Source organism: Neofelis nebulosa, chromosome 7, assembly GCF_028018385.1.
Source record: "Neofelis nebulosa isolate mNeoNeb1 chromosome 7, mNeoNeb1.pri, whole genome shotgun sequence".
NCBI classification, from domain to species: Eukaryota; Metazoa; Chordata; class Mammalia; order Carnivora; family Felidae; genus Neofelis; species Neofelis nebulosa.
Genome location: NC_080788.1, coordinates 62,234,910 through 62,252,712, shown reverse-complemented (window position 1 = coordinate 62,252,712; position 17,803 = coordinate 62,234,910). Strand labels below are relative to the sequence as shown.

Sequence of the window (17,803 nt, the reverse complement as noted above, 5' to 3'; positions counted from 1 at the left end):
TGACTTTCGGCGCCGCTTCGAGCACGGTGCCAGGTGATTAGCGGTTAGGGGTGGGCCTGAGCTAAACACGTGACCAAACCTGGCAGCCAATGACTAGCCGGGTGGTCCGGCAGCGCGAGGATTCCGGGACCCGTGAGCGGAGCGGCGCGTGGGCCCGTTCCGATCGGCCCTGGCAGGTACGCGCAGGCGCCTTAGTTGCCACGCGCCCCGTTGGTCCCACGCGCCCAGTGGCGTGTACTTGGCGCGAGGTGTTAAGAGTCTGTTTGGGTGTTTTTGTGGGGGGGGGGGTAGGGGAAAATGGGGGGGGGCAGTGGCGTCACGTGGACGCCACAGCCAATCGCAGGCTGAGGCGCACCCACAGCTTTCCCCGGCGCCCCGGGGTGCGACGTGTTCAATGAGGTTCGGCTCAGTCCTCACGGCGCGAGCGCTCTTTCGAAGCGCGTGTGCAGCCTGTAAAATCTGGCCACGGGTTTTCGTGGCGTCCTGCCCTTCTGTGAGCACGGACGACAAGTTCTCGGCAAAATGGCTGCTGGAAAGAGTCGCCTAGCAGGGGGAGCGTTGGGGCCGCGTGAAGGTCACATGATGAGGTTGGCAGCGCGTGCTGCTGGCGCGGGGAAGGGGGAGGGTGGTAGGGGAGAGGCGTGGCCAGTCACGTGCCTTTGACTGAGCCGACCTGTGGTTTTCTTTAGCGTCTTTGCTGCGGTCTGATCCGTCTGCTTTTGCTCCTCCCACTTCGAAGCGTGGCAAGCGTCGGCGAGAGGGTGTATGGTGTAGTGGAATGAGCTGTGGTCTGGGAATTAGGGGTTCTGGCGTCTAGGCCTTTGGCTTCTTTCGTAATGATCAAGTCCTGTTGCCATTCTCGGCTTCCATTTTCTCATTTGTATTCTGTGTAGGATTTTTTTAAGTCCTCCCTGTGGTATGTGACCTCTACCTAATCCCACAGTGTTATGCAGATAACAAAAGAATTAACAACGAAATGAGACGAGCCTGTCTCCCCACAAGAAGAACCCCCCCCCCCCACTATCCCTTCCATTACTGCAGTGATGTAGGAAAACTGGAGGTAATTTCTTGTAATATTTTGGGCATATTTGTCCATGTTTATCAATTGCATTTATACTCTGTGCCTTCCCACTCAGTCATCTGAAAAGTAGTCTGTCTTTTAGAGGGCTAGTCTCTGTTTCCTGGAAAGAAATCAAGAGGTAAGTAGTATTGTTCTTTAACTGTGGAGCTTGGAAACCAGTAGTTAGAAGGGATTTGCTAATGCCCCATAAGACTGACTAGAAGGACCTAGAAGTCGTCTTCTCCACTTGGTTGGTCAATATTTGTAAAATTGTTGAGGCTTCCTTGCCACCAGCCTTTGATGTTTTTCATGGTTTTCGCTCCCCGCTCTTCATTTTACCAAGGGTCAGGGCTTTAATGAAATGAGGCAGACATTAATTATGTATTTTTCATATCACTTCTTATGTTTTGTCCTACCCTTTGATGTATCTTAAAGGGCCTTTGAATTTTGTGGGAGCACAATCTGGAAAACCTTTTTTGAGTAATCTTTGTAACAGTAGTTACCATTTTTGAACAATTATGATAGTTAACATCTTTTTAGCTTAATACTTTATATATCTTGATTCATTTACTTTTGTTAACAAACCTATATAATGTGGGTACTATTTTCTCCATTTTACCAACAAGGAAAATAGCGACAGAGATTAATTTGAACTAGCTCAGATGGTTGGTAATTTCACAGAATTCCAACCGTATTACCTTTTGAAAATTTGACAGAATGATTATAAAGTTCATTTGGATGGATGAATCTGTAAAGTAAGAATCATTTTGAAAGTAAAGTGTGTGTGTGTGTGTGTGGGGGGGTCTTGTACTAGTGATTATACAAATAAAACTATGATAAAACAGCAGTAGGTCTGGGATAGAGTAGTGAAACGATAATAAATTTAGAAGTATATAAAGCTATTTAGTATTATAAAGATGGCATTTCACATTAGTTGAGAAGGAATTTCAAAATTGTGTTGGAACATTTGGCTGTTTGAAAAGAAAATAAAATGGAATCTTAAAATGTAAATGAAATCAACATGAATTAAATATTTAAATATAAAATGTGAAGTTGGGCGTCTGGCTGGCTTTGTTGGTAGAGCATGTGACTCTTGATCTTGTGGTTGTAAGTTTGAGCCCCATGTTGGGTTTAGAGATTACCTAAAAATAAAAACTTTAATAATTTTTTTTTAAATTTTGTGTTTTTTTTTTATTTTTTATTTTTTTTTTTTTATGAAAAAAATTTTTTTTTTAACGTTTTTATTTACTTTTGAGACAGAGAGAGACAGAGCATGAATGGGGGAGGGGCAGAGAGAGAGAGGGAGACACAGAATCAGAAGCAGGCTCCAGGCTCTGAGCAATCAGCCCAGAGCCCGACGCGGGGCTCGAACTCACAGACCGCGAGATCGTGACCTGAGCCGAAGTCGGACGCCTAACCGACTGAGCCACCCAGGCGCCCCGAAATTTTGTGTTTATTTTTGAGAGAGAGCACGCACGCACGAGTGGGAGAGAGGTAGAGAGAGGGAGGCACAGAATCTGAAGCAGGCTCCAGGCTCTGAGTTGTCAGGACAGAACCCAAGGTGAAGTTCTAACCCATGAACTGTGAGATCATGACTTGAGAGCCAAGGTCGGACACTTAACCAACTGAGCCACCCAGGCACCCCAAAAATGAAATCTTAAAAAAAAAAAAGTGAAGTCAGAGGATTACTACTTTAAAAAAATGGGTAAACATTTTTCGAATCTTGAAATGGGATGAGCTGTTTTAAGCATGACTGTAAAGGCAGAATCCATAAAATGGTGGATATTGTTTGAATAAACAACCTGTAGTTGGTAAAAACATTATGAAGACATTTATTCGCTTAGTATTGGTTTAACATATTTATGGAGTGCTTACCATGTGCCAGGCATTTTCTCAGGTGTAGGGGATCCAATGATGAGCAATGCTAGGCAGATGTGGGGGGGAAATTTTTGCATCATGTGTTGGACTTACAAGTATAATCTTAATATATCTAGTAGATGGGCAAAAGACGTGACTAGATAGATCACATACATAGAGAAATGAAAATAATAAAAACATTATTTTTCATTTATAAACAAGTAACACAGAACAACTTGCTCCACTCTCCCCCACTTAGTCTGGCAGGTTTGCATGTATGTAATAAACTGTTAATATTGTATTGGCATAGGAGTGAGGAAATTTGCACACATACGCTACTGTTAGTGCATATTTATCTTTGAATATCCTTTTTGAAGGGCATTTTGTCTATCCCTATTGAAAGCATTAAAAACCTGTGTGCCCTTTGACTCACCAGCTTCTCTTGGTTAATTTGTAAGTTTGTAAAGATGTTTAAGAGTTGTCTTTGTAGTATTTTTTATAATAGCTAAAATCTGGAAAAACTTAAATGTTAAATAATAGGGGATTGGTTAAGTAAATATGGTACTTTTATAGAGGAAAATACCTTATAGCCAATAGGCATGATCTAATGACTTAAAAGCATATATTTTGTTAAGTAAAAAAAAAGTTATGAAATTATATGCAGTATGATCACATTTTGGTAGGATTATGCCTATATGTGTCTACAAGTCTAAAATTTACATAAAAGTCTGAAATGGCATATATCAGGGGCGCCTGAGTGGCTCAGTTGGTTAAGCGTCCGACTTCGGCTCAGGTCATGATCTCACAGTTTGTGAGTTCAAGTCCTGCATCAGGCTCTGTGCTGATAGCTCAGAGCCTGGAGCCTGCTGTGGATTCTGTCTCTTCCTCTCTCTCTGCCCTTACTTAGCTCACACTCTGTCTTTGTCAAAAATAAAAATAATAAACTGGCATACATCAGGGGTGACTGGGTGGCTAAGTCCATTGGTTAAGCATCTGACTTCAGCTCAGGTCATGATCTCGCAGTGAGTTTGAGTCCCGCATCAGACTCTGTGCTGACAGCTCAGAGCCTGGAGCCTGCTTCAGATTCTGTTTCCTTCTCTCTTTGCCCCTCCCCCGCTCATGCTCTGTCTCTCTCAAAAATAAATAAACATTAAAAAAAATTAAAATGGCATACTTCAAATGTAAAGTAATGGTGATTTCATTTGCTTGGTAGGGTTTTTGTATGAATTTAAAAGAATAAACATTTTCTTAGAACAGTTTTAGATTTATAGAAAAACTAAAGACAATGTAGTTTCCATATATCCAACACCCAGTTTTCCGTGTTAACATCTTATGTATGGTATATATGTTGTAAAAAATGAACCCCAGTGAATATTGATTTATTATTAACTAAAGTCTGTAGTATAAGATTTCATTTTTTAATTTTTTAATGTTCATTTATCTTTAAGAGAGACAGTGCAAACTGGGGAGGGGCAAAGAGAGAGAGAGAAAAGAGAGACACAGAATCTGAAGCAGGCTCCATGTGCTGAGCTGTCAGCACAGAGCCTGATATGGGGCTGGAACCTACGAGCTGTGAGATCATGATCTGAGCTAAAGTTGGACACTTAAATGAGCCACCCAGGCGGCACCTCTTTAGTTTTTATTTTTTTAAGTTTATTCATTTATTTTGAGAGAGAGTGTGTGTGTGTGCGACCACGGGAGGGGCAGAAGGAAAGTGAGAGAGAAAGAATCCCAAGTTTGATGAACCCGAGTTCAGTGCCGAACTCGAACCCAGAAACTGTTGAGATCATGACCCGAGCCAAGATCAGCTGAGCTCGAACCCAGGAACCATGGAATGGTGACCTGAGCCAAAACCGAGAGTTGGACACTTAACTGACTGAACCACCCAGGTGCCTCAGATTTCTTTAGTTTTATCTAATGACGTTTTTTCTTTTGTATTTTTTTGAAGCTTATTTATTTATTTTGAGAGAGACAGAGACAGCATGAGTTGGGGAGGGACAGAGAGAAAGAGACAGAGAATCTCAAGCAGGCTCCATACTGCCAATGTACAGCTCCATATGGGGGTGAACTTATGAAACTGTGAGATCATGACCTGAGCCTAAACCAAGAGTTGGGCTCTTAACTGAGCCACTCAGGTGCCCCTCTAATGTCCTTTTTCTATTCCAGGATACCACACAAAAAAGTTTTTTTAATGTACCAATGCTTTTTATTATTTAAATTCCAGTTGGTTAACTAACACACAATGTAATATTAGTTACAATATAATGATTCATCAGTTCCTTACATCACCCCTGTGTTCATCATAATACTCCATCACGTATTTAACTATTCCCATCCCCACCCTCTTCCCTTCTGGTAACCATCAGCTTGTTCTCTGTAGTTTAAGAGTTTATTTCTTGGTTTGCCTGTCTCTTGTTTTTTGTTTTTTGTTTTTTCCTTTGCTTATTTGTTTTTGTTTTTTAAATATCTATTTAATTGGTCTCTACATACAGTGTGGAGCTTGAACTTACAACCCTGAGATCAAGAGTTGTATACTCCACTGACTGAGCCAGCCAGATGCCCCTCATTTGTTTTGTTTCTTAAATTCTACATAATGAGTGAAATCATATGGTATTTGTCTTTCTCTGACTGACTTATTTTGCTTAGCATGGTACTCTCTAGCTCCATCCATGTCATCATAAATGGCAAGATTTCATTCTTTTTTTATGGCCGAGTAATATCCATCGTGTGCATGTGTGTGCGTGTGTGTATGTATGCCACATTTTCTTTTTAAAAAAATTTTTTTAAGGTTTATTCATTTTTTAGAGACAGAGACAGAGCATGAGTGGGGGAGGGGTAGAGAGTAAGGGAGACACAGAATCCGAAACAGGCTCCAGGCTCCAAGCTGTCAGCACAGAGCCCGATCTGGGGCTCGAACCCATGAACTGTGAGATCATGACCTGAGCAGAAGTCATACGCTCAACCAACTCAGCCACCCATGTGCCCCTCACATCTTCTTTATCTATTCGCCAATCAGTGGACACTTGGGCAGTTTCCATAATTTGGCTATTGTTGATAATGCTGGTATACTAATTCTTTATTAATGGATGAAATTCCAGGGAAGAAGGTGTGAGAGGGGAAAAGGAAATGAGGTAGGGAAAAAGTGAAAACAAATAAGGAATGTGCTATCAAGATGGCTATAGCTTCACTGCAAACAAAGCTGATTGCTTGATCTTCCAAGGCATCTCCAGAGAGTTCACAGTAAGCTATTGCCTTTTAGCACCATTACACAGCCACAATACTTTGAGTAATTATGTCTCTGAGATCCTTTTAGCTATGATAGCTTCTCAGACTGTCTTTTGGCATATGAAAATTTATTGTCATGTTTTTACTATCAAAACTTATCATCTTGATTCTTCCTTCTGCCTTTGTACAAAACAAAAAGAGAGACATTGGCTACTTTGACAACTGTAACACAAACTCCAGGAATGTCACTGACAGCATGACCTTTGTGACCAAATCCCACAACCGGAACCTCATCATTTTCTTCAATAAAATTCAGACAACCATCGTTGGGTACAGGGCTGTAATTTTTTTTTTTTTTTTTTTTTTGTCATTCTTGATCAGCTGGACTCTGACATGCTTCCTGATGGCAGAATTTGGCTGTTTGGCTTCAACCTCTACTTTTTCCGGCACAATTCCCTTTGCATGGGAAGTGCCTCCAAAAAGGTTGGCCTGCAGGGCTGTGCCCAAATGGGCTTGCTTGTACTGTTTACCATGCCACTTCTGATCCCATCTGTGGCTATGGAGCTTCTTGGCAGTATGAAGACCATGACATTTGTCCATTCTGCCAGTGCCATGGGCCTGAGCAAAAGAACTCAGAATTTATTTTTGATAATCTTGATAGTTTTGAGGCATACTGGTCAGTATTTTGTAATGTGTCCCTCATTTGGGGTTTGGTATTTTTCTCATTATTGATTGGGGTTAGAGTACAGACTATCAGCATGACTTACTACTCTTGGTGTCGACCTTCATCACCTGCCTGTGAGTTTTTTTAAAGCATATTTTGAAATACGTTTTTTTAATGTTTATTTTATTTTTGAGAGAGAATGAGTGGAGGAGGAGAGAGAGGGAGACAGAGGATCCAAAGCAGGCTACATCCTGACAGGAGAGAGCTCAATACGGGGCTCAAGCTCAGGATCTGTGAGATCATGACTTGAACTGAAGTTGGATACTTAGCTGACTGAGCCACCCAGGCATTCCTGAATTTGTTTTTCAAATGTTTGCTTTTCTGTATTTCTTTTTCTGTACTTTTTCTTAAAAAAGAAAAACAAAAAAAAACACGGGGCGCCTGGGTGGCTCGGTCGGTTGAGCGTCCGACTTCGGCTCAGGTCATGATCTCACGGTCCGTGGGTTCGAGCCCCGCGTCGGGCTCTGTGCTGACAGCTCAGAGCCTGGAGCCTGTTTCAGATTCTGTGTCTGCCTCTCTCTGTGACCCTCCCCCGTTCATGCTCTGTCTCTCTCTGTCTCAAAAATAAATAAACGTTAAAAAAAAAAAATTAAAACAAAACAAAAAACCAACTTGTGTTACTTGCAATGCAAAAAATGTTATAACCTTCTTTATGGTTATATCTGTGAATATTTATAGCATGTATAATCAGTACATTGAAAATTCTGATAATGTAGAAAGGATAATGGAAGTTATAGTCAAAATAACTGAACAAGTTGCTGACAGGGCTAATTATAGAAAGGAATTAAAGGCATTAGTATAGTATGGCTTGTTTTAACAGTCTTTAAACTATTTTATATCTCTGTTCTAGGAAGAAAAGCCTGATAATCGTGAAATAGATCTAAATCCAAAAGTGGGGAAGCAATTAGTTATGCATGACAGGAGAAAAATATAAATAAGATCAGGGGCACCTGGGTGGCTCAGTCTGTAAAGCGTCTCTTTGTTTTAGCTCAGGCTGTGATCTCTTGATTAGTGGGATCAATTCCTGCATTGAACTTTGTGCTGATGGTGTGGAGACTGCTTGGGATTTTCTCTCCCTCTCTCTCTGCCCCTCCTCTGGTTGCATACTCTTTCTCAGAATAAAAAATAAATTAAAAATCTTAAGATTAGACCAATTAAGTTAATTTGTTCATTCAACAACAAATAATGAGCCCTGTCGTATGCCAATGATTATACTAAGTCTAAGGATTGAACAGTGAATAAGTCCTTTCTCTCATGGAATTTATATTCTAGTTAGACACTAATAAATAATATGATTTCCGATATTATAAAAATGCTGTGAAGAAAATATTATGAGAGAAGAGTGAGTGGTGGTGGTGGGTTTGGTGGTTCTTTTAGATAGGTTGTCAGGTAATGTTTCTATATTATCTCTGAACGCTTGAGCATAATATGAAGGCTTGAGCATAAAGAGACCTGAATGATAAGGAGTGTGCCATACCACCATGGATCATTTCAAATGGTGTGAGAGAATACTAATGCAAAGACTGAGGTGAGAATCAGTTTGTGATTTTCGAGGAAGTGCGAAAAGGCTAGTGTGCTATAGTTGGGAGATTCTTGCTGGAGTAATAATTGGAAGTGGTGGTGGTGAGATACAGTGGTAGGAAATGATACTGGGTAGTTGGTGGTTTCAAATGGTATAGAGTCTGGTACACCAGAAGGGCTTTGTATTTCATTCTAAGTGTGATGGGATTCATTGGACAGTTTTATAAAGAAAAATGACACAGCCTAATTTATGTTTTAAAAAGGTCACTTTGACTGCTATAGAGATAAGAGGGATAGTAGGAGACCATATAGGAAGTCACTGGAATGGTAAGATGCAGTATGATAGCTTGGATCAGGGAGGCAGTGATACAGTGAGAAGGGGTCCGATTCAGGGTACATTTTGAAGGTAGAAGGAATAGAATTTGCTGATAGGTTAGTTGTGGGAGGTGAGAGAAAGAGGGAATCAAAGATGATAAATTTTTTAGCTGTAGCAACTGGTGCCATGTACAGAGGTGAAAACTAGAAGGAGTTAGTTAGTTTGGGGTTTACTATGAAGAGTTGAATTGGATAGTGTTGAGTTTGAGATATTACTAGATATCTAGTAATAACCACTGAGGAAGCAGTTGACTTAAAGTTTAAGTCTGGAGCTTAGAGTTAAAGTCAGGTCCGTGAATATAATATACATTTGGGATGCCATCAGTATATAGTGGTTTTTTTTTTAGTTTTTTAATGTTTATTTCTTTTTGAGAGAGAGAGAGAGAGACAGAGACAGAGCATGAGTGGGGAAGGGGCAGAAAGAGAGAGGGAGACACAGAATCTGAAGCAGGCTTCGGGCTCTGAGCTGTCAGCACAGAGCCCGATGTGGGGCTCGAACTCACAAACCTGTGAGATCATGACCTGAGCTTAAGTCGGACACTTAACCGACTGAGCCACCCAGATGCCCCTGTATATAGTGTTTTAAAAATATGGGTCTCATAAGATCAGGCAGGGAGTAAAGAGGGCCAGTGACTGAGCCCTGAGACTCTGTTGAAAGCATGGACAGAGGAATAAGTTATACTTAGATTTCTTTTGTATCTTCATCGCCACAATACTCAGCTTTGTCTATACGGTACAGTATTAAATCATGCCTTTAAGATGATTGTAATATGACCTCTTTCTGTTTTATGAACTGATTCTGCAGATTTTTGTCACTGCCTACCTGAAGATTTCCACTTTGTGTCCGTTACCTGGGGGCATAAATTCCAGCTTGCATAGCTTTCATACCAGACCCATCATTGTCTAACTCTCCCTCTCCCTCCATATCCTGCCATGCCCAGTGTGCTCTGCTTGTACATAGCCCTGCATTTGCCAGGAGTACTCTTTCTCCCCTTCTTACTTTTTGCCTCAAACTCCTGCTCAGTCTTCAATGTCCAGCTTAAATTTGGTGCGTAATTTCCACAGAAGTTGTCTCCTCACTGCATGGTGCTTCTTCAGCTCTGTCGTTGGTACTTTAATTTATAGCAGATCACAAAATCAGTTGATATTTTGACTGGTTTTTTTTATTCATTTGTTTTTTTTCAGTGCTTAGCATGTGGTAGATGTTCAATCATAATGCTCTGAAAAAGATTGGAAGTTTTGTTTTGGGAAAAGAGTAAATAATTACAACTAGATCTTATAATGCACAGTAGTATAGATTGTTAGCTGAGATTTTCAGGATTTTTTTTTAATGGTCAGTTTTTGGTTTTAATGATATTGTGATAGAACTTAGCTAGTACAAAGTTTAACGAAATGGTGTCAGTTAGAAGTCTTAATTCAGAGACATTTTAGGAATGTTTTAATCTCTAGGGCTGAATAATGCTTATTTCTTCGGAGGCGAGCTTTTATAATAGATTCTTCCTTCACTTGCCTACTTTCCCACCCACCTTCTCAGTAGTCAGGAATTCTATTTTAACATTACACGTGTACTTTGAGCTCTTTGCTAGGAAGAAGCCTAATGTAAAAAATCCAGTAGAATCAGCAGTACTCGCCCCAGGAATGTCCATTAAATTGTTGCGTAGAGGGAGGCTTAGTGGTGTAAATTGTAGGTGTGAAGGTTTCAGTCTGTGAGCTCAAAGTAGGGTTAATTATTTTGTCATTCAGTCCTAAGCATGTATTGAACACCTACCATATATGGGCACTGTATGAGGTGTTGTGGGGGACTCACAAAAGAAATAAAAGACATGGTTCTCTGCACATGAATATCTGACAACTTAGTGGAAGAACTGAAACGTAACATTAAAAAATAATCTTAACAAGCGGTGTATCATTAAGTGCAAAGTACTGGGGTATAAATCAAGGAGTTTGCATTTCTTAAGTACATAATTATATTCTCAGGGTTATATGCAGTCTTATCTTGCATCAGTTTTCAACATTTTGATTTTCAAACTCTGCATTTTCTCCTATCGTTTAACATTTTTAGTTTCATTAAGATACTGATTTGGCTCTTTGTTGGATATAACAAAAGCCCTATGTTGGAAGAGATTGTCCTGCCAGTACTTGGATTCAAACATTTTATTTTTTCATGTCTGCAAAGCAAATATTATACATAATTTGAAAAAGGTAGAATGTCGTTTATCCTTTATAAGTGTGACTGTGGCATACTTTAATAGTTTTTCTATGTGTAGGTTTTCCTAGACGTATTTTTCTATCTAAAGGTGGGGAGAAGATTATAGAACATAGGAAACAAATTTTGTGGGTATGTGAACAGGAGTTTAAAAATACTGATTTTTGTATTTGGATTACAAAAGCAGTTTTATAATTCAGATTTGAAGAATTAAAAAACCTAGATAAACACAAAGAAAGAGATAAAAAAAGTTTTTAAAATATTTTATTTTTTGCATTCAACGTGGGGCTTGAACTCCCAGCCATGAGATCAAGAGTTTATGCTCTCGACTGAGCCAGCCAGGCACCCCAGGAGATAAAAATTTTTAATATGCTATCACTGTTAACCTTATTGATATGCATCTAGGCTTATTTTATTTTATGCCTTTTTGTTTTAGTGGAAAGTTTTGTTCTTTTAGTAAATAAAATGAATAACTTAGATACCTTTAAAAGCAAGCGGCTATTGTCTTTCCATAAGGTTTATCTAATCAGATTAGTCTCTACACAGTTCTTCAGTGACTTCTCAGAATAAATGGAATCAAGTTGAGACAAGTTCAGATTCTTTAGCTTAGTACATGAAGCCTGCTACTGTATAGTTTATGTCATTTGCCATGCTTCTCCCTCCATACATAGCTTTGATTTATCTGTACTACATGTACTACTTTCAGGCCTGTGGACAGGGGTTGGCAAACTTTTTCTCTAAAGGGCAAGATAATATTAAACTTTTTTTAATGTTTATTCATTTTTGAGAAAGAGACAGAGCATGAGCAGAGGAGGGGCAGAAAAAGAGGGAGACACAGAATCTGAAGCAGGCTCCAGGCTCCAAGCTGTCAGCACAGACAGCTAACGCGGGCTCGAACTCATGAACTGTGAGATCATGACCTGAGCTGAAGTCAGATGCTCAACCAACTGAGCCACCTGGGTGCCCCTTAAGCTTTGTGGGTCTTATTGTTTCTGTCACAACTATGCAACTCTGCTGTGGTAGCATGAAATCAGCCATAGACAACATGTAAACAAATGATTATGGCTGTGTTCCAGGAAAACTTTATGGGTGCCGAAATTGGAATTTCATTTAATTCTTGCATGTCATAAAATTTTATAACTTTGATAAAACGAAACAAACCGAATTGAAGATCCGGGTAAAGAACAAGAACAAAAAACCCCAGTCAGATTCTGAGTCTTCTTTACAAAGCCACAAAAGGCAATCAGTCACTTTTTGCTAAATATATCTGGTGATAGCTTACCGCTTTGTGATGAAACTTGTATTATTGTTGTGTGGTTTTAGAGGTCAGGGATTTTTCCTTGTACTGACATGAAATCATCTGTCCAGAAACTTCCATTCCAGGACCCTCTAGAGCATATGGAATATTTTATTCCTGCTTCCATGACATCCTTCAAATGACCCTTTTACATTATCTTCATAAAAAAAAAATATCTTCTCACATCTTAAATTTTCTAGGCAGTGATAATGAAAATCATTTTTGATTTTGAGACCAATTATCATCAAATCCTTGCAAATTCTTGTGGACTGTTCAGTGGCTCGTGACTGATTTTTGGATGTCGATATGTTGGTTCTGCATAGACTTTCCAGGAATTTGAGGAAGTTCCTCTGGGCTTGGTGGTGCACTCTCACATGCCACAGAATTCTATCCTTACCAATAGGAAGGCAGTGTTCTGAAGAGAGCCCAGGTCTCCTACTCTCACCTCAACACAAATTCTTTTTATACTTGAGGTTTTGCCTGGAGTGATTGGATATGGGTTGTTTCTTTCTTATATAAGCATGTTAGTCCTAATGTCGTGGGCTGCTACTATCAATTTTGTCATTCTGCTGCAAAACCAACAGCTCACTGCCTATTCTGCCCACATTCCTCTGGAGAAGGAAGTGATGGCCATTCTGGTCCTTTGTTGCACTTACAGCAAAGGCTGGATATAACATGTGTGAAAGAATAGAGGAATAGTTAGTAAATTGTAGTATTAAAAGTAGAAAATACAGGGGTGTCCAGGTGGCTCATTTGATAGGGCATCTGACTCTTGATCTCGGGGTTGTGGGTTCAAGCACCACACTGTCTTGAAGCCTCCTTAAAAAAAAAATAAAAATAAAAAAAATAAAAGCTCTGTAGCAACTTGGAAAATATGTTCTCAAATTAATGGTAAATGAAGAGTAGAACCCCAAATGCCAAGATTATTGCTTTAAATTATGAAAAAAAAATATATAAAAAAATATATGTGCATATGGAAATTCAGAGTTATGGTTAGTGGTAAGATTGTAGGTATCTGAAATTATGTTATTTCTTGTTTTATTTTCTGTGTTCCTCTCTAGAAAGTAAGCTTTAAGAGGGTGAGGGATTTTTGTCCCAGAACAGTTCCTGGCCTATCGTAGTTTTTCAATACTTGTTGATTATTTAATGAATTAATGGCTTTAATGTTTAATGCTCTGGTAATGCTTATTAAAATTAAACAAAAACAAAAAAACTAAGAAAATTGTCAATGATTTAAAAAAAAACTTTTTTAATGTTTGTTTATTTTTGAGAGACAGAGTGTGAGCAGGGGAGGGGCAGAGAGAGAGGAAGACACAGAACCTGAAGTAGGCTCCAGGCTCTGAGCTGTTAGCACAGAGCCTCACCTGTTGCTGGAACTCAGAAACCATGAGATAGTGACCTGAGTGACCTGATAGTGACCTAAAGTCCCACATTTAACTGACTGAGCCATTCAGGTGCCCCTCAATGATTTCAGTCTTTGTTTAATACATTGTAGGTTCTGCATATTCTCACCACCTTTACTGACCTCCTTTGGTCCTCTTAAAACATGATGCCCCAAGGGATACCTCAGTTGTTCAGTCAGTTAAGGGTCCAGCATCAGCTCAGGTCATGATCTCACAGTTCGTGGGTTTGAGCGCCGCGTCGCACTGACAGTTCAGATCCTGGAGCCTGCTTCAGATTGTGTCTCCCGCTCTCTCTGCCCCTCCCTCGCTTGTGTGTGTACGCACGCACTCGCTCTCTCTCACTCTCAAAAGTAAACATTAAAAGGGGCGCTTGGGTCACTCGGTTGGTTAAGGGTCTGACTTTGGTTCAAGTCATGATCTCATGGTTTGTGGGTTTGAGCCCCACATCGGGCTCTGTGCTGACAGCTCAGAGCCTGGAGCCTGCTTTAAATCCTGTCTCCGTCTTTCTGCCCTCCTCTGCTCATGCTCTGTCTCTCTGTCTCTCTCAAATATAAAATAAAACATAAAAAAATAAGATAAATGTTAAAAAAGATGATGCCCCAAACAATATATTAGTCCAGATTTAGGCATGCCGGTTTAGCATATAGAGGAATTATTTCCTCTCAGGATCTGGATGCCATTCCTCCATTGTAGAGTTTTTTGCAGATGTGTCCCACTGTAGAGTTTTTTGCAGATGTGTCCCACTGTTGGCTTATGTTGAACTTAATTTGTTGGTATTTAAAATTTTAGTTTTGTTAGGAGCATCTGGCTGACTCAGAACATGTGAGTCTTGATCATGGGACTGTTAGTTTGAACCCCATGTTGAATATAGAGATTACTTGAAAATAAAATCTTTAAGAGAAAAAATTTCGTTTTCCTAATACATTTTATAAGAATTGCTAACTCTTGGGGCGCCTGGGTGGCGCAGTCGGTTAAGCGTCCGACTTCAGCCAGGTCACGATCTCGCGGTCCGTGAGTTCGAGCCCCGCGTCGGGCTCTGGGCTGATGGCTCAGAGCCTGGAGCCTGTTTCCGATTCTGTGTCTCCCTCTCTCTCTGCCCCTCCCCCGTTCATGCTATGTCTCTCTCTGTCCCAAAAATAAAAAAAAATTAAAAAACGTTGAAAAAAAAAAAAAGAATTGCTAACTCTTTCCCCAGTGTGTTTACTTGCTGATACACTAGAACTGGCCAGCTTGCCTTTCATGTATTTTTGTCTTCCCTGTTCACTTTCACTAGAAGTGGTAATAAGTAGTAGAACATTTGGAGTGCCTGGCTGGCTCAGTCGGTAGAGCATGTAACTCTTGATCTTGAGATTGTGAGTTTGAGCCCCATATTGGACATAGAGCTTACTTAAAAAAAAAAAAAAATTCAAAAGATGGGTAGCCAGAGAATAAAAGAAATAAAACCTCTGGAAATTTACACATTTTACAATTATTCTCCAAATAATTTAATGATGACTATATGTTTCCTAGGGGCCTTCTTCAGAATTCCTGAAAAGGCAGGAGGTAAGTACCTGGATAAAAATCAGAAACTGATCTCTTGGGCACTGTCTTCAAGTGACATTGCAAACCTGTTTTTTCCCCAGGAAAATGCGAATTATAGTCTTATTCTGATTTCCCAACATTTTTTTTTTTTAATTTTTTTTTTTAACGTTTATTTATTTTTGAGACAGAGAGAGACAGAGCATGAGCGGGGGAGGGTCAGAGAGAGGGAGACACAGAATCGGAAGCAGGCTCCAGGCTCTGACCATCAGCACAGAGCCCGACGCGGGGCTCGAACCCACGGGACCGCGAGATCGTGACCTGAGCCGAAGTTGGATGCCCAACCGACTGAGCCACACAGGCGCCCCTGTTTTCCCAACATTATATTCAAATTCTTGTCAACTCCTATAGGCCCTCCATTTTCCTGGTTGTCATTGATTTTTATATTCATAGACTGGGGGTTGGCAAATTTTTTTTGTAAAGGACCAGATAGTAAATATTTTAGGCTTTATGGGCTAGAGGGTCTGTGCCTCAACATTTCAGCTGTTCTCTTGTATCAGAAAAGCACCCATAGGTGATACATAAATGAATGAACATGGCTGTGTTTCAGTAAGACTATTTACAAAAACAAACATTAGACCAACTAACCAACAAACAAACACTAGGCCAAGTAGTTTGATGACCCTGATCATAGACCTTTACCATTCATGAAGACAGAATAATAGAAATCTAGGTTGGAAGTCATTTTCTTTCAGAATTTTTGAAGTTTTTATTTATTAATTTTGAGAGGGGAGGGGCAGAGAGAGAGGGAGAGAGAATCCTTAGCAGGCTCCGTAGACTGTCGTCGCACCCATAGACCTACGAGGGGCTCAATTTCATGACTTTGAGATCATAACCTGAGCCGAAATCAAGAGTTGGATGCTTAATCCACTGAGCCACCCAGGTGCGCCACCCCCCTCTTGCCCCCCCTTCTGAATGCCTCGTAACAGGTTGCTTAAATTCTCATCACTTTCCTTATCAGTACAATAGGGATAATAGAATCTACCTCAGGCTTTTCTGAAGATTAATGAGATTAAGAATGTAAAGTGCTAAAAACAATGCTTGGCATATAGTAAGCACTTACTAAATGGTGATGTAATCATCATTTTACAAACTGAAATGCCTTTTTCAGTGGTTTTGGCAGGATTCCTATGGTGTGGAGTCTTTTTTTTTTTTTTTTTTTGGTGGAGTTTTGATTTCATAGACAAAGTCCGGGATAGCTTGAAGTGTTTGTTACTAGAAGATTTTAAGGTAAAGGAATGGGAATGGGATAGTCCTGTAGCCCTGAGCCCTTTCTCTCTAGGGAAAATAGAGAAAATAAGAGTCACATAGAATTTGGTCTCAAGTTGTACTCCCTGAGTTAGAGAGGTCAGAGTACACGTGTACCTTTCTCCCCGCTGGGTGACCTCTTACCAGGATTATTTGTGTTAATGTCAATCATAGTGTTTTCCAAGCTGTTAAGTGTATATATATTTTCAAAATGAAAGCTTTTCAGCACTGGACGTTACTTTTCAGTTGTTTTAAGGTGTTATAACTGCCTTTTTATTTTAAATAGTGCCAGTTCTTGCACCCAGCATTTTATATTGCCTCTGAGAATTTAAGATAATTAGATCAATAGAGGTAACCAATATTGGTGCCATTTGAAGTAGCAGATTTTTCCAGATTGAAATATTTTTATTTTTTTGAACATATTTCATTTATTTACTACTGATAACAATATTTTTAAATAACTCATTTGAGCAGGTTATTTTTCTTGGAGGTAACATTAATGGAATGGAAAACCTCTGAATTAATAATATGCATAAAAATTACCAATGCTATGATTAAGTTTGATGTATTTAAAACAATTATGTCAGTGATTAGGTGGCATAGTCAGAAAGTTATAGCAATATGTAATCCCAAGGAATCTGATAAGCTGAGGGAAAACGGAAATACTTCACTGATCAATAATATAATTTATTGGAGCACTTGGGTGGTTCAGTCGGTTAAGCTGAAATATTTTTATATAGAAGCATACTTTATTTCCTAAAATTCTCCTTAAATTTTTTTTTTTTTTTTAATGACATTTGCCTTTAGAGTGGCATGCTGGTAAACGTGGATAAGATCAGACTTCTGCATTGTCTTTATGGGAAATAGGGAATCATAAAAAGCGTCTGTCATTTAAACATTTTTATTCTGGGGCACCTGGGTGGCTCATTTGGTTAAGCATCTGACTCTTGATTTTAGCTTGGGACATCGTCTCATGGTTTGTGAGTTTGAGCCCTGTGTGGGACTCTGCGCTAGTAGCGCGGCGCCTGCTTGGGATTTTGTCTTTGCCTCTCTTGCTAGCTCGCTTGCTGTCTCAAAAACAAGTAAATAAACTTAAACAAAAGGTTTTAATTTTGATGAGCTTAAGATTATGAGATACATTTGCCTTACACTCAAACGTCAGCAGCTTTAAATTCAGCTGGTTATTTTACTAGTGTTTGGTCCAAAGGTGTGAGAAATTCATCCCCATTCCTGGAAAAATAACCTACTTCTATGCCAGGCATTGTGTTAAGCGCCATTATCTAATTTAATTTCCTAAGTGGTCTCTTCG

At 39.7% G+C, this 17,803-nt stretch overlaps 1 protein-coding gene and 1 pseudogene across 2 annotated transcripts in view; one reads left to right on the top strand and one right to left on the bottom strand.

Annotated features, from left to right (window-relative positions):
* Nucleotides 1-17,803, top strand: part of MGA (MAX dimerization protein MGA) — a 168,146-nt gene that overhangs the window by 210 nt on the left and 150,133 nt on the right. Inside the window, exon 1 of one of the 2 annotated variants that reach the window (XM_058738102.1) lies at nucleotides 69-176. The exons of the other annotated variant lie outside the window; for it this stretch is intronic. The gene's annotated coding sequence lies outside the window, so the exon portion shown is untranslated. Of the gene's footprint in view, nucleotides 1-68; nucleotides 177-17,803 lie in introns of those variants that run through there. 2 annotated transcript variants of the gene reach the window in all.
* LOC131517921 (small ribosomal subunit protein uS12-like) lies at nucleotides 6,291-6,742 on the bottom strand (annotated as a pseudogene).